Source organism: Colobus angolensis, unplaced genomic scaffold (assembly GCF_000951035.1).
Source record: "Colobus angolensis palliatus isolate OR3802 unplaced genomic scaffold, Cang.pa_1.0 Scaffold395, whole genome shotgun sequence".
NCBI lineage: Eukaryota > Metazoa > Chordata > Mammalia > Primates > Cercopithecidae > Colobus > Colobus angolensis.
In genome coordinates this window covers 692617-703562 of record NW_012117321.1, presented here as the reverse complement: position 1 = coordinate 703562, position 10946 = coordinate 692617, and the positions used below count along the sequence as shown (strand labels likewise).

Genomic DNA, 10946 nt, shown 5'->3' with positions numbered 1-10946 from the left:
GAGAAGTGATTGAGCTAGCAAAGGGGAGGAGTGAGGGGAAGCAGGTAGGGGGAGGGAGAAAGAGTAGAAACAAATAATTGAACATGCATGCAGGCTTTTCCATATCACCTGCAACGCTAACCCGCTTCAGTGGGAAAGTAAAAGTAGGCAAGAATGAGCAGCCACGATTGTTGAACTGTTACTAGCACCACGCTTTTCAGCAACATTTCTGTAGAGTTTGAAAAACTTTTTACAGCAAAACCATTTCAAAACTCCCTCCCCAAACAATCTTTAACCATCTCAAGCTAACACCGAATTACTTTCAAACATTGGTATAAAATACGTTTTAAACAATTAGAAAAACTGAAAAATGATACCACTTATGCCTCTATAGTGTGATTAACATCTCCCTTAGACGCTTGCATCACCTAGAAGCATCACCTAATGGCTTTCAAACGTAATTTCCATTTCTAATGGTAATCTTGCCACATCTGGCACCGGGACAATACAGTAATGCTGGAAAAGCCTCTAGCAGTCCTGTTAGTGTCTTAAAGAACCTAAAAGCTGGGACCAGTAAAATCCACAGAAATTCACTCTTGCCTTTAAGAACTTTTGAAAACTGTTAAAAAAAAAAAAAAAAAACAAAAACAAACAAAAAAGCAGGGCAGGAACCTAAATTCTGAGGCCAAATGTAAAAGTCAGATTTGGCAGTTCTTAGTGACAATGGGGAGTTTCCAAGGGGCAGGATGGGGAAGAGTGGGGTGGTCAGGGATGGTTTCTCTTGTTGGTTTTTATGTCTCACTGATTTTCATCTTCCATGTCCTGCAGCGCTTCTTTATTCTGTTCTTCATCATCACCCTGCATGCCTGAAGTCCATAGTGTCCTTATAGCTTTCTTCACTCAGCATATCCAGTTCTGCAATCGTATCATCAAAAGCTGCTTTTGCCAACCTGCAGGCATAGTCAGGGGAATTAAGAATTTCGTAGTAGAATACAGAAAAATTGAGAGCAAGACCTAAGTGAATAGGATGCGTTGGTGGAAGTTCTGTCATTGCAATATCACTAGCAGCTTTATAAGCCACTAGGCTGTTCTCCACAGCCTCCTTCCTGTCATTTCCTGTGGCAAATTCTGCCAGATACCTGTGGTAGTCAGCTTTCATTTTGTAATAGAAAACTTTGGACTCGCCAGTGTTAGCTGCTGGAATGAGGTTTTTGTCCAGTACATCCAGAACGTCACAGCAGAGTAACTTTAGCTCAGTCTCAATCATTTGGCGATATTCCCAAATCATTTTTAGCTTGTCTTCTCCTTCCTTGTTTTCTTCTTTCTGTTCAATGCTGCTGATTATTCTCCAGGAGGCTCTTCTGGCTCCAATCACATTCTTATATGCAACAGATAGGAGGTTTATTTCTTCAACCGTCAGTTCCACATCCATCCCTGCTATCTTCTTCATTGATTACACCATTTCTTGGAAGATACTGTGGGTTCAGTTCCAGAGCACGTTGTATTGCTCAGCCTGCTCGGCCAGCTTTACCTGGTACCAGATCCTCTCGATCATCCACAGCAGCAGCCGCTCTCACAGGGTCTGCGAGACGGATGTAAGCGATTAGTGTCACTGACTGTCGCTCCGCTGCTGGGCAGCAAAAATGGCAGCGCTTCAATCAGGGACTTTGCCCTGCGCAGGCGGAAAACTGCTCAACTCTATGGCAACCGCTCCCTGGCAACTAATGATTTCTTAAATAACACAACAAAAAAGCATAATCAAGAAGAAACTGATAAACTTCATCAAATTGAAAAACATTTTTTTATACACCAAGAAGAATATGTAATCTAAGCTGCATAATGAGAGACAATATTTCAAATTATCTATCTTCTTAGGCTCTAGTATCTGGAATACAAACAAAACCAAAACAAACTCTTATATGTCAATAATAAAAGGACAAATTACCAATTAAAAATGGTCAAGGGACTTGAATATATGTTTCACCAGAGAAGATATACAAATTGCTAATATGAACATAAAAATATGCTCAATATATTTTGTTATTAGGAAAATAAAAATCAAATCACAATGAGATAACAATGAACAAACTATACTGGCTATAGCAAAGAGACAATAACAAGTGTCGGCAAATGTGGAAAGTATGGAATTTCTATGCATTGCAGCTGGAAAGGCAAAATAATGCAGTCATTTTGTAAAACAATTTGGCAATTCTTCAAAATTTTAAACACAGAATTGCCACATGGCCCAGAAGTTTTTTTCCACACATGTATGCAAAGGAAATGAAAACCTAAGTCACACAAAGACTTGTATGTGAATGTTCATAGCAGCAATGTTTATAAGAGCCAAAGGGGAATACCATCCAAATATCCATCAGCTAGTGAAAAAATATGTGTCATATTTATGCAATAAAATCCTCAGCAATCAAAGGAAATTAAGCAATAATCCATGCTACATTGGAAATAAACCTCAAAAATAGTAAACTAAGTGAAACTAGGTTTCAAAAAGACTACATAATTTATAATTCCACATATAAGAAGAGTCCATAAAAAGCTCATTGATAGAAAATAAACTAATGGATGTCTAAGGCCTGGGTGATGGTGAAGAGTGAATGAAAACAAGATAGATTTTACTCTGGGATGATGAACATATTTTAAAGTTAGTTGTGATAATCAATATGTAACTCTGTTAAAACATTAAAAACAGGCTGGGCACGATGGCTCACGCCTGTAATCCTAGCACTTTGGGAGGCCCAGACAGGCGGATCATTTGAGGCCAGGATTTTGAGACCAGCCTGACCAACGTGGTGAAACACCCATCTCTACTAAAAGTACAAACAAATTAGCCAGGTGTAGTGACACATGCCTGTAGTTCCGGAGGCTCAGGCAGGAGAATCGCTTGAACCGGGAGGTAGAAGTTACAATGAGGCAAGATCCCGCCACTGCACTCCAGACTGTGCGACAGAGCAAGACTCTGTCTCAAAAAATAAAATAAAATAAAATAAAATAAAAAACATTGATGTTTACAATGAAAATGTCATTGTATTATATAAATTATATCCCATTAAAGCTTATCAAAAACAAACATGCCAAAAGTGTTAAAATAACTTCTGACTTTAGGCAACCCAAGTAACAGACTTTTAGCACCAAAGTTATTTCTGTTGATTTAATAAATATTAAAGAAAGAAGAAGAAGATACTTTAAATACCACAAGAGGGCACAAGTGCGACCAAAAACATTATAGAGGTTATGTAAGCAAAAAGAAAACAGTTTTCAAGGAGTATTTATGGATAGGAACCATCTGGTTTTACTAGACTAGGAAAGTGAAATGATTTACAGGAGAGTACTCTAACTCACAGATTGTTACAAATAAGTAATGATGTATCATAGAATGAGGAAAAATTAAATATTAATTATTAACTAAAAATATTTGCAGAAGCAATCTAACATAAAGTTGGTTGATGGCACCCATCTCTACAGTTAGAGTAGCCGATTGCTAATGCAAAAGCTGCACATTCATTGCTTCTTCAAAACCAATCTTGATACCCAAATCTGATACTAATCTCTAAATTTATTACTATAATTTATGAGAAGATATTTGCCTTTTTTTATTACATAACATGGCTAATGTTCAGTATTTGAAGGTTTTTATTAAAAATAACCTTAAATTTTTTATTTAAAACTCATTATGGAAATTAAAAATGTAAACAAAGATATAAAAATTATACAAAAATTCCTGAGTACCCATCACAAGACTCCAGCCATTTTTTTGTCTTTCATTTTCAATTATTAACTCCATTTTTTTGGTAAAATGTTAAGGTAAATATAAAAATCTGTATTGTTAAATTTGTAGAAATTTTGTACCTCTAACAAAAAAAAAATGAAAATATTACTATGATTCCTCATAAACTTTTTTTTTTTTGAGACGGAATCTCACTCTGTTGCCCAGCCTGGAGTGCTGTGGTGCGATCTCAGCTCACTACAAGCTCCACCTCCCAGGTTCTAGGGATTCTCCTGCTTCAGCCTCCCAAGTAGCTGGGACTACAGGCACATGCCACCACGCCCAGCTAATTTTTTGTACCTTTAGTAGAGACGGGGTTTCACTATGTTAGCCAGGATGGTGTTGAACTCCTGACCTCGTGATCTGCCTGCCTTGGCCTCCCGAAGTGCTGGAATTACAAGTGTGAGCCACCACGCCTGGCCAAAAATATTTTTAAATATATATTTGTGTATATATTTATGGAATACATGAGATATGTTGATACGGACATGCAATATATAATAATTACATTATGGAGAATGAAGTATCCATCCTCTCAACCATTTATTCTCTGTGTTACAAATAATCCAATTATACTCTTAGATATATTAAAATGTGCAATTAAATTATTATTGACTATAGTCACCCTGTTGTGTTATATTAGGTCTTTTTCATTTGTTTTACTTTTTGTATTCATAAACTATCCCCACTTCTTCCTAACCCCCCACTCACCACCCTCCCCAGCCTGTAATAACCATCCTTCTACCTCTATCTCCATGAGTTTAATTGTTTTAATTATTAGCTTCCACGAATAATTGAGAACATGTAATGTTTGCATTTCCTTTCCTGGCTTATTTCACTTATCATAATGACCTGCAACTCATATTATTGCAAATTACTGGATCTTATTCTTCTTAATGGATATGTAGTATTCCATGGTGTATGTACCACATTTTCTTTATCTGGTCTTCTGTTGATGCACATTTAGGCTGATTCCATGATATTACTACTGCGAATAATGTTGCAATGAACATGTGTGTATGTGTGTCTTTATGATAAAATAATTCATATTTATTTGGTTATGTACCCAACAATTTCATTGTTGGGTCAAATGCTGCTTCTGTTTATAGTTCTTTGAGAAATCACCACAGTGCTTTCCACAATGTCTGGACTAATTTATATTCCTATCAACAGTGTACAAGTATTCCATTTCCACAACTTTTGCAGCATGTTACTTTTTTGTTTGTTTGTTTTTGTTTTTGAGGTGGAGTCTCGCTCTGTTGCCAGGCTGGAGTGCAGTGGCACAATCTCGGCTCACTGCAACCTCCATTTCCCAGGTTCAAGCGATCCTCCTACCTCAGCCTCCCCAGTAGCTGGGACTACAGGCATGTGCTACCATGCCCAACTAATTTTTGTATTTTTAGTAGAGATGGGGTTTCACCATGTTGGCCAGGATGGTCTCGAATTCCTGACCTCATGATCAGCCTGCCTCGGCCTCCCGAAGTGCTGGGATTACAGGTGTGAGCCACTGCACCCGGCAGCAGCATCTGTTACCTTTTAACTTTTTAATAATAACCTTTATAACTGGTGTGAAATGGTATTTTATCCACTATCTAATATTTTAAATAATGTGCAAAAAGGAAACAAAACCATGTTATTCAGCATCAACAGTAACAAAAATTATAGCACATCTGTACAACTTGACATCAAAGAAATGTTACGTTGCATGGTAGTTGTGAAAACATACATGTAGATAAAATATTTAAAAAAGGAAAGGGCTCAAGATGGTAAACTTGTGACATTGGATGTCAGTTCTCCTTAGAAAGAACAATAAATATTGTGAACTGGTAATTATACCTCAAATAGAATGTCAAGGAAAGAACACTGGAACCTAATTGAGAACTCACAGAAAAAATCTGAGGAGCCAAAGGAAAAGGAAGCAAGAGGCCAACTCAGCAGAGACCTGCTAGGAACCTGGAGGGCCTCAGCATTGCTGAGGACAGGTAAGTGGGAAATGTTTCTGCAGCCTCCATTTCTCCTGTGGACTGCCACAGTCTGAATAGTGGAAGAGCTCCTTTGCTCTTATGAACCCTGACACTAACATGGCTGTTGACTTCAAGAACCCTTGAGAGCATAGCACCAGACTGGGGATTCATATTGTGCTACTCACTGTCCACCAAGATGCAAGTGGTTGTGTCAGAATGCCACTGGGAAAATGCAGGCATCAGGGAACTGACTCCAGCCCTGGGAACCTCAGTTCCCCTATCTTTGCCTCTCAGGAGCTGCCACTGACATTGGTCAGTGCCAGCTTGGAGGGCTGCCGTGACCCAGAGCTGGCTGGACCCAAGAATGATGCAGTTCCCCAGAAGTTTAGCCCTTACAGAGTGCTGCTCCTGGGAAAGGGGAGAGTTCAGTGAACCAAGAAGGCAAAACTGGGGCAAAAGAAAAAGCATTCTACTTTCAGAGTCCAAGAGCTGCCTGCTTGGGACTGTGAAAAGTAACTTTGCTCTCAACAAGTTCGAAAACTGTCCTCACACTGCAGATGAAGGGTGAAATGCCCTCCCACCAGTTGCACAGCCTCTGTGCAGTGGCTCAGGCACACAGAATGAGACCCCTCTTTTCCCTTCGCACACCACTGCAGGCACAGCCTGTACTACTGCCACAGGAAGTTGGGGTAGGTGAGCATCTTGAGCTGTGAGTGATGACTGCAACCCAACTGGCAGCAAGCCTAGGCTTAAAAAAAGGGCAAAGGGCAAGGCGTGGTGACTCATGCCTGTAATCCTATGCTTAAAAAAAGGGCAAAAGGCAGGGCGTGGTGGCTCATGCCTGTAATCCCAGCACTTTGGGAGGCCAAGGCGGGCGGATCACTTGAGGTCAGGAGTTCGAGACCAGCCTGGCCAATATGGTGAAACTCCGTCAATACTAAAAATACAAAAATTAGCTGGGCATGGTGGCGGGCACCTGTAATCCCAGCTACTCAGGAGACTGAGGCAAGAGAATCGCTTGAACCCTGGAGGCAGAGGTTGCAGTGAGCCGAGATCACGTCACTGCACTCCAGCCTGCACATCACAACGAGACTCTGTCTCAGAAAAAAAAAAAGAAAAAATTTAACTAATGAGCTCCCTTCCAAACCAACATAATCACATTTTCTTACAAGTGAGATCTGGAATAACAAATAATTTATATGCACATGAAAGTTTGAGAGGCAATGCTTAGCTAAGTGGCTCTCACCCCAAACTTCCATTTAAGAGCATCTGGCCAGTTTGAAGAAATGCTGATTCTACCTATTGTTCTGGGTGGAATCGTTCATGTTGTTCTACTTAATTGCCCCATGTGATTCCAAGGTGAGGCCAGGGTAAAGCACACAGGCTCTCGAATTCTTTCAGGAGGGCTGAAAAGCTTTAAGCTTTTTCCCCAAAGGGAGATCACAGAGGCTGCTCTGCTTGTGTTTGGTAGGGGGCTAGTCAGTTTGGCCTATATTCCCATTGCTGTAACAGAAACCACTGGAGTCTGTGGCAAGGAAGAGTACTAGAGGGCAGAAAAATGAGAGTCACAGTTTCATCTTTATATAGCAGGTCGTTGTTTTTGAATTCTACACAAAGACCAGGAGGAGAGAACATTTTCTGTGCTTTAAGGTCCTTCTGCCTTTGGGTGTGGTAGCACCAGGTAAAACGTTTGTCCTGATGCCTTTACAGACATTCTCAAGATGAAGGTGAGATTTGTTTGGTTAATCTCTCCTAAGAAGGAATCAGAGAAGAGAGAAAAAATGGCAGATTCTCAGATAAGTGTGTCCCAGGTCAAAAACTGTGCCCACTTTTTCTTCTAGAATGTCATGTCTCTAGAATTGCAATCATTTCCATTTCCACTTCTGATGTTTCTGCCTAACAAGATTATTTTAACTACCTTTTTCCTTTTCTTCTCAAGACAGTGAAAGGACCTCTTTAAAGTAACTCTCCCCTGTATACCAGAGCCTTATCTTCATTCTCTCCATCCAGGCTTCTTACATATCACAAATAATTCTCACCTTGAATTTATACTCTGAAACATTGAAAGCGTCCCTTTGTTGACAGATCAGTCTGGGCAGGTGGGGATATAAAACATTTTTGGGGGGATGGTGCTGGGTCCTCAGATATCAGTGAGTGAGAAAAGTACACTGTTTATGTTCCATTTGGTTGCTCCATCAGCTCTATGAAGAACATAACTTTTAAATGCACACTTAAAAAGGATGGAATTAATTGCCTGGGATAATTCAGAAGGTAGGAAAAGGGATTAATTTTTAAAAATGTGCCTTTTAGGATGCTAAAGAGGGAGTATTTAAATACACTATTAGAAATTACAAAATATGGGAAACATATGTAGCTTGAGTTTTACATAAAATTGATGTTTTTTGTGGTTAAATTCCAATTATGGTTTAGGTTTTTTGGCCAGTAATCTTGCAGAAGTCATGTTGAATCCTCCTATATGTATCAGCACCTGATACCAATTTGTCCCGATAGTTTTTTTTTTTTTAAACATGTACACTTTATTGAATGCCATTGTAGAAAAGTGTGTGAGGATAAAGGGCTGATGCAGGACTCAGCTCCGGGGGCAGGACCAGGAATGGAAGGTGGAGCACGTGGGATACATGTTATAGGCAGAGCTCCTGGCCTGAATGATGTCTCCTGATCTATCGATGGGCTTGGTAGATCACTACTGGGATGACAATGAGCAGAATGGTCAGGAAGATGCCCAAAATCAAGGCCCAGATGTTCAGGCACTTGGCAGTGGAGGCATAGGCCTGGGCCCCAGTCAGGTCGCCAACCATCTTCCTGTCCCTAGACTTCACGGAGTAGGCGAAGGCTATGAAGCCCAGGCAGCAGGGGTTCATGAAGAGGGTGCTGAACAGGGACCAGACGACATGGTCGGGCACGGAGGTCTCGCTGCGGATGTGGATCACGGTGGACGTCGGGGGAGCCGGGTTGTGGGGCGCCCCCAGCACAGCCACCTCGTGCTCTTCCTTCAGCATCTCATAGCTGGGGTGCTGGCCGCTATTGACAGGAGAGAAGACAGTTTGGACCGTGTGGTTCATGGTGTCCTGCGAAGGCCAGCGGTGGTTGCGTTAGTGGGATGGTTCTCAGTGGGCCCTCCCTTTCCCTCGTCCCGATAGTTTTATTCACTTGGTGAAGGTGCTCTCTAAAGGATTCCTCCACCACAAAGTTACTTTTTCTTTGAACTCTATCATTAGCGGGTATCTTGGAGAGACTTTCTGATCAATATGCATAAACAATCACATTCAATCTGGAAGTGCCTTTTCTTATTAGTTTCTCTTTGTTTCTACCTTGCTTCAAAAAATGAAGGTTGTCATCTTTGTTTACCGGTCTTATACACTGGGATAAAACCCAGGTTCTGTCACTTACTAAATGTTGTACAAAATATTTTTCTTAGCTAGAATCATTGGGATCTTTGATGAGTTTGTTAGCAATGCAGAAACTCAAGTCTCATCCCAGGTCTCTTGAATTAGAATACGCATTTTAACAAAATCTCCAGTTTGCTGATGTACACATTAACATATGAGAGGTATCTTCTAACTTATTGTGACTTCTCCATGTGAGAACTATGTACAACTTACTCTGTATAATGTAAGTACAGCACTTGAAACTGTATATGCTTGTGTTTATGCCATGAATAGTATGCTGCATCATTCAGAAAACTATAGTACCTACACTGGCTTTGTGGATCTTATTTCATTCTTTTTCCTCAGAATGAGGGAATACATTAGAGAATCTTTCTGTATTAAACAGTATCTTCTTTGGTAATTCAAGTCTCTCATGTAAAACAGAGTTAGCTCTCTTAACTCTCAAACACCTACAGTCAAATTAAGAATTCTGCCCATGGCCACTTGCTGTGTGTGTGTGTGTGTGTGTGTGTGTGTGTGTGTGTTTTTAGAAACTGCTACCATTGAAGGATGTGGCCATAGAATTATCTTAAAAGGAGTGGGAATGTCTGAATCCTGCTCAGTGGAATTTGTATAGGGATGTGATGTTAGAAAAATACAGATACCTGGTTTCCCTAGGTGAGAATAACATCTCCCTGGAATTCCTAATACACCCTAAGTTTTCTATTTGCTCCCTTTGTAGAATGATTTTGGGAGTTTTTCCTCACTTAAATTATTTTTAGATCAATATTTTTGAGGAAAACTTGAAGATTTTTTTGGAATAAAGAAAGAAAATCTTCAAGATGTTTTATCTTAACAGAAACCTTCCCCTTTCTTCAGCTAATCTGTATCCTTCACTCTAGATTAGTAGAAATCTAGAAATTCAGTGGCATAAAATATTGTTGCTCAAATATTGAAATCCAATATTCATCATGAATTTTAAATTCAATAGTGTTGGATAGTAGAGCTAAGGGCCCAGAAATGTAAAATATGTTTTAAATATTCTAAAGATTCTGTCAGAAAACAGTATTTAGAAATTAATTTTTTAGAATATTTTATAATATTCTCTCCTCTTTACTGAACATAGTGTTAGGTTTGTAATTGGAGGATCCCAGCAAGTCATGTTACTTTTTTCCAACAAAACAGGTCTTGCTGTCTCTAATCCTCATCTGAACTCCTGCCTTGAGCAAACAAAAGAGCCCTGGAACGTGAAGAGACATGAGACAGTAGTCAAATATTCAGGTAGGTAAGCATGACTGAAGCAGATAACACAGACCAGAGGTACAAAGGTCAAAAAGAATGCCAGACCTTAAAATGTGATATGGGGCACTGCTTCAATGGAAATGTTTCCTAAAAAGCCACTTTTTCCTTTTGCTCTCAAATAGGAGCATCTTCTGTCCCATACCCTTAAATTCTCTAAGGACTCGACTTCCCATTCTGTGATTTTCCTTTGAGATTACCATGAGAGTCAGAGTCTTCTTTATGGCTTATAAGGTACTGCATGATATGCCTGTTCTTCCATGGCTTTGGGGGGATACAAGAATGTCTTTATTTTTGAGGAACTGCGTGTTAAATCATTTTTAAAGTTTTCTTTTTCCATCATGTCTGAAATGTGTGAGAGCAGTGGTGATATTAAGATTTGTTTCAGGAATCTCAGGAACATCAATGACAAACATTGCCTGTTATTTCTCTGTTTTTTCTTTCTGATTTTTGCAGTCCTCACAGATTTGAAGTGATGGCTCATCATTGTTTTCATTTGCAACTGCCTGATGGTAGGTGATATTGAGCACTCTTTCG

At 39.7% G+C, this 10946-nt stretch overlaps 2 pseudogenes across 2 annotated transcripts; both read right to left on the bottom strand.

Moving 5' to 3' along the window:
• Positions 1 to 498: 498 nt before the first annotated feature.
• LOC105521074 lies at positions 499 to 1583 on the bottom strand (annotated as a pseudogene). The gene is made up of 2 exons (XR_001003216.1): positions 1476 to 1583; positions 499 to 1443 (listed from the first exon to the last, which is right to left on the bottom strand). The product of XR_001003216.1 is annotated as a 14-3-3 protein epsilon pseudogene (transcript).
• A 6662-nt stretch (positions 1584 to 8245) lies between these two features.
• On the bottom strand, positions 8246 to 8870 carry LOC105521075 (annotated as a pseudogene). The gene has a single exon (XR_001003217.1). The product of XR_001003217.1 is annotated as an interferon-induced transmembrane protein 3 pseudogene (transcript).
• Between the last annotated feature and the right edge of the window lie 2076 nt (positions 8871 to 10946).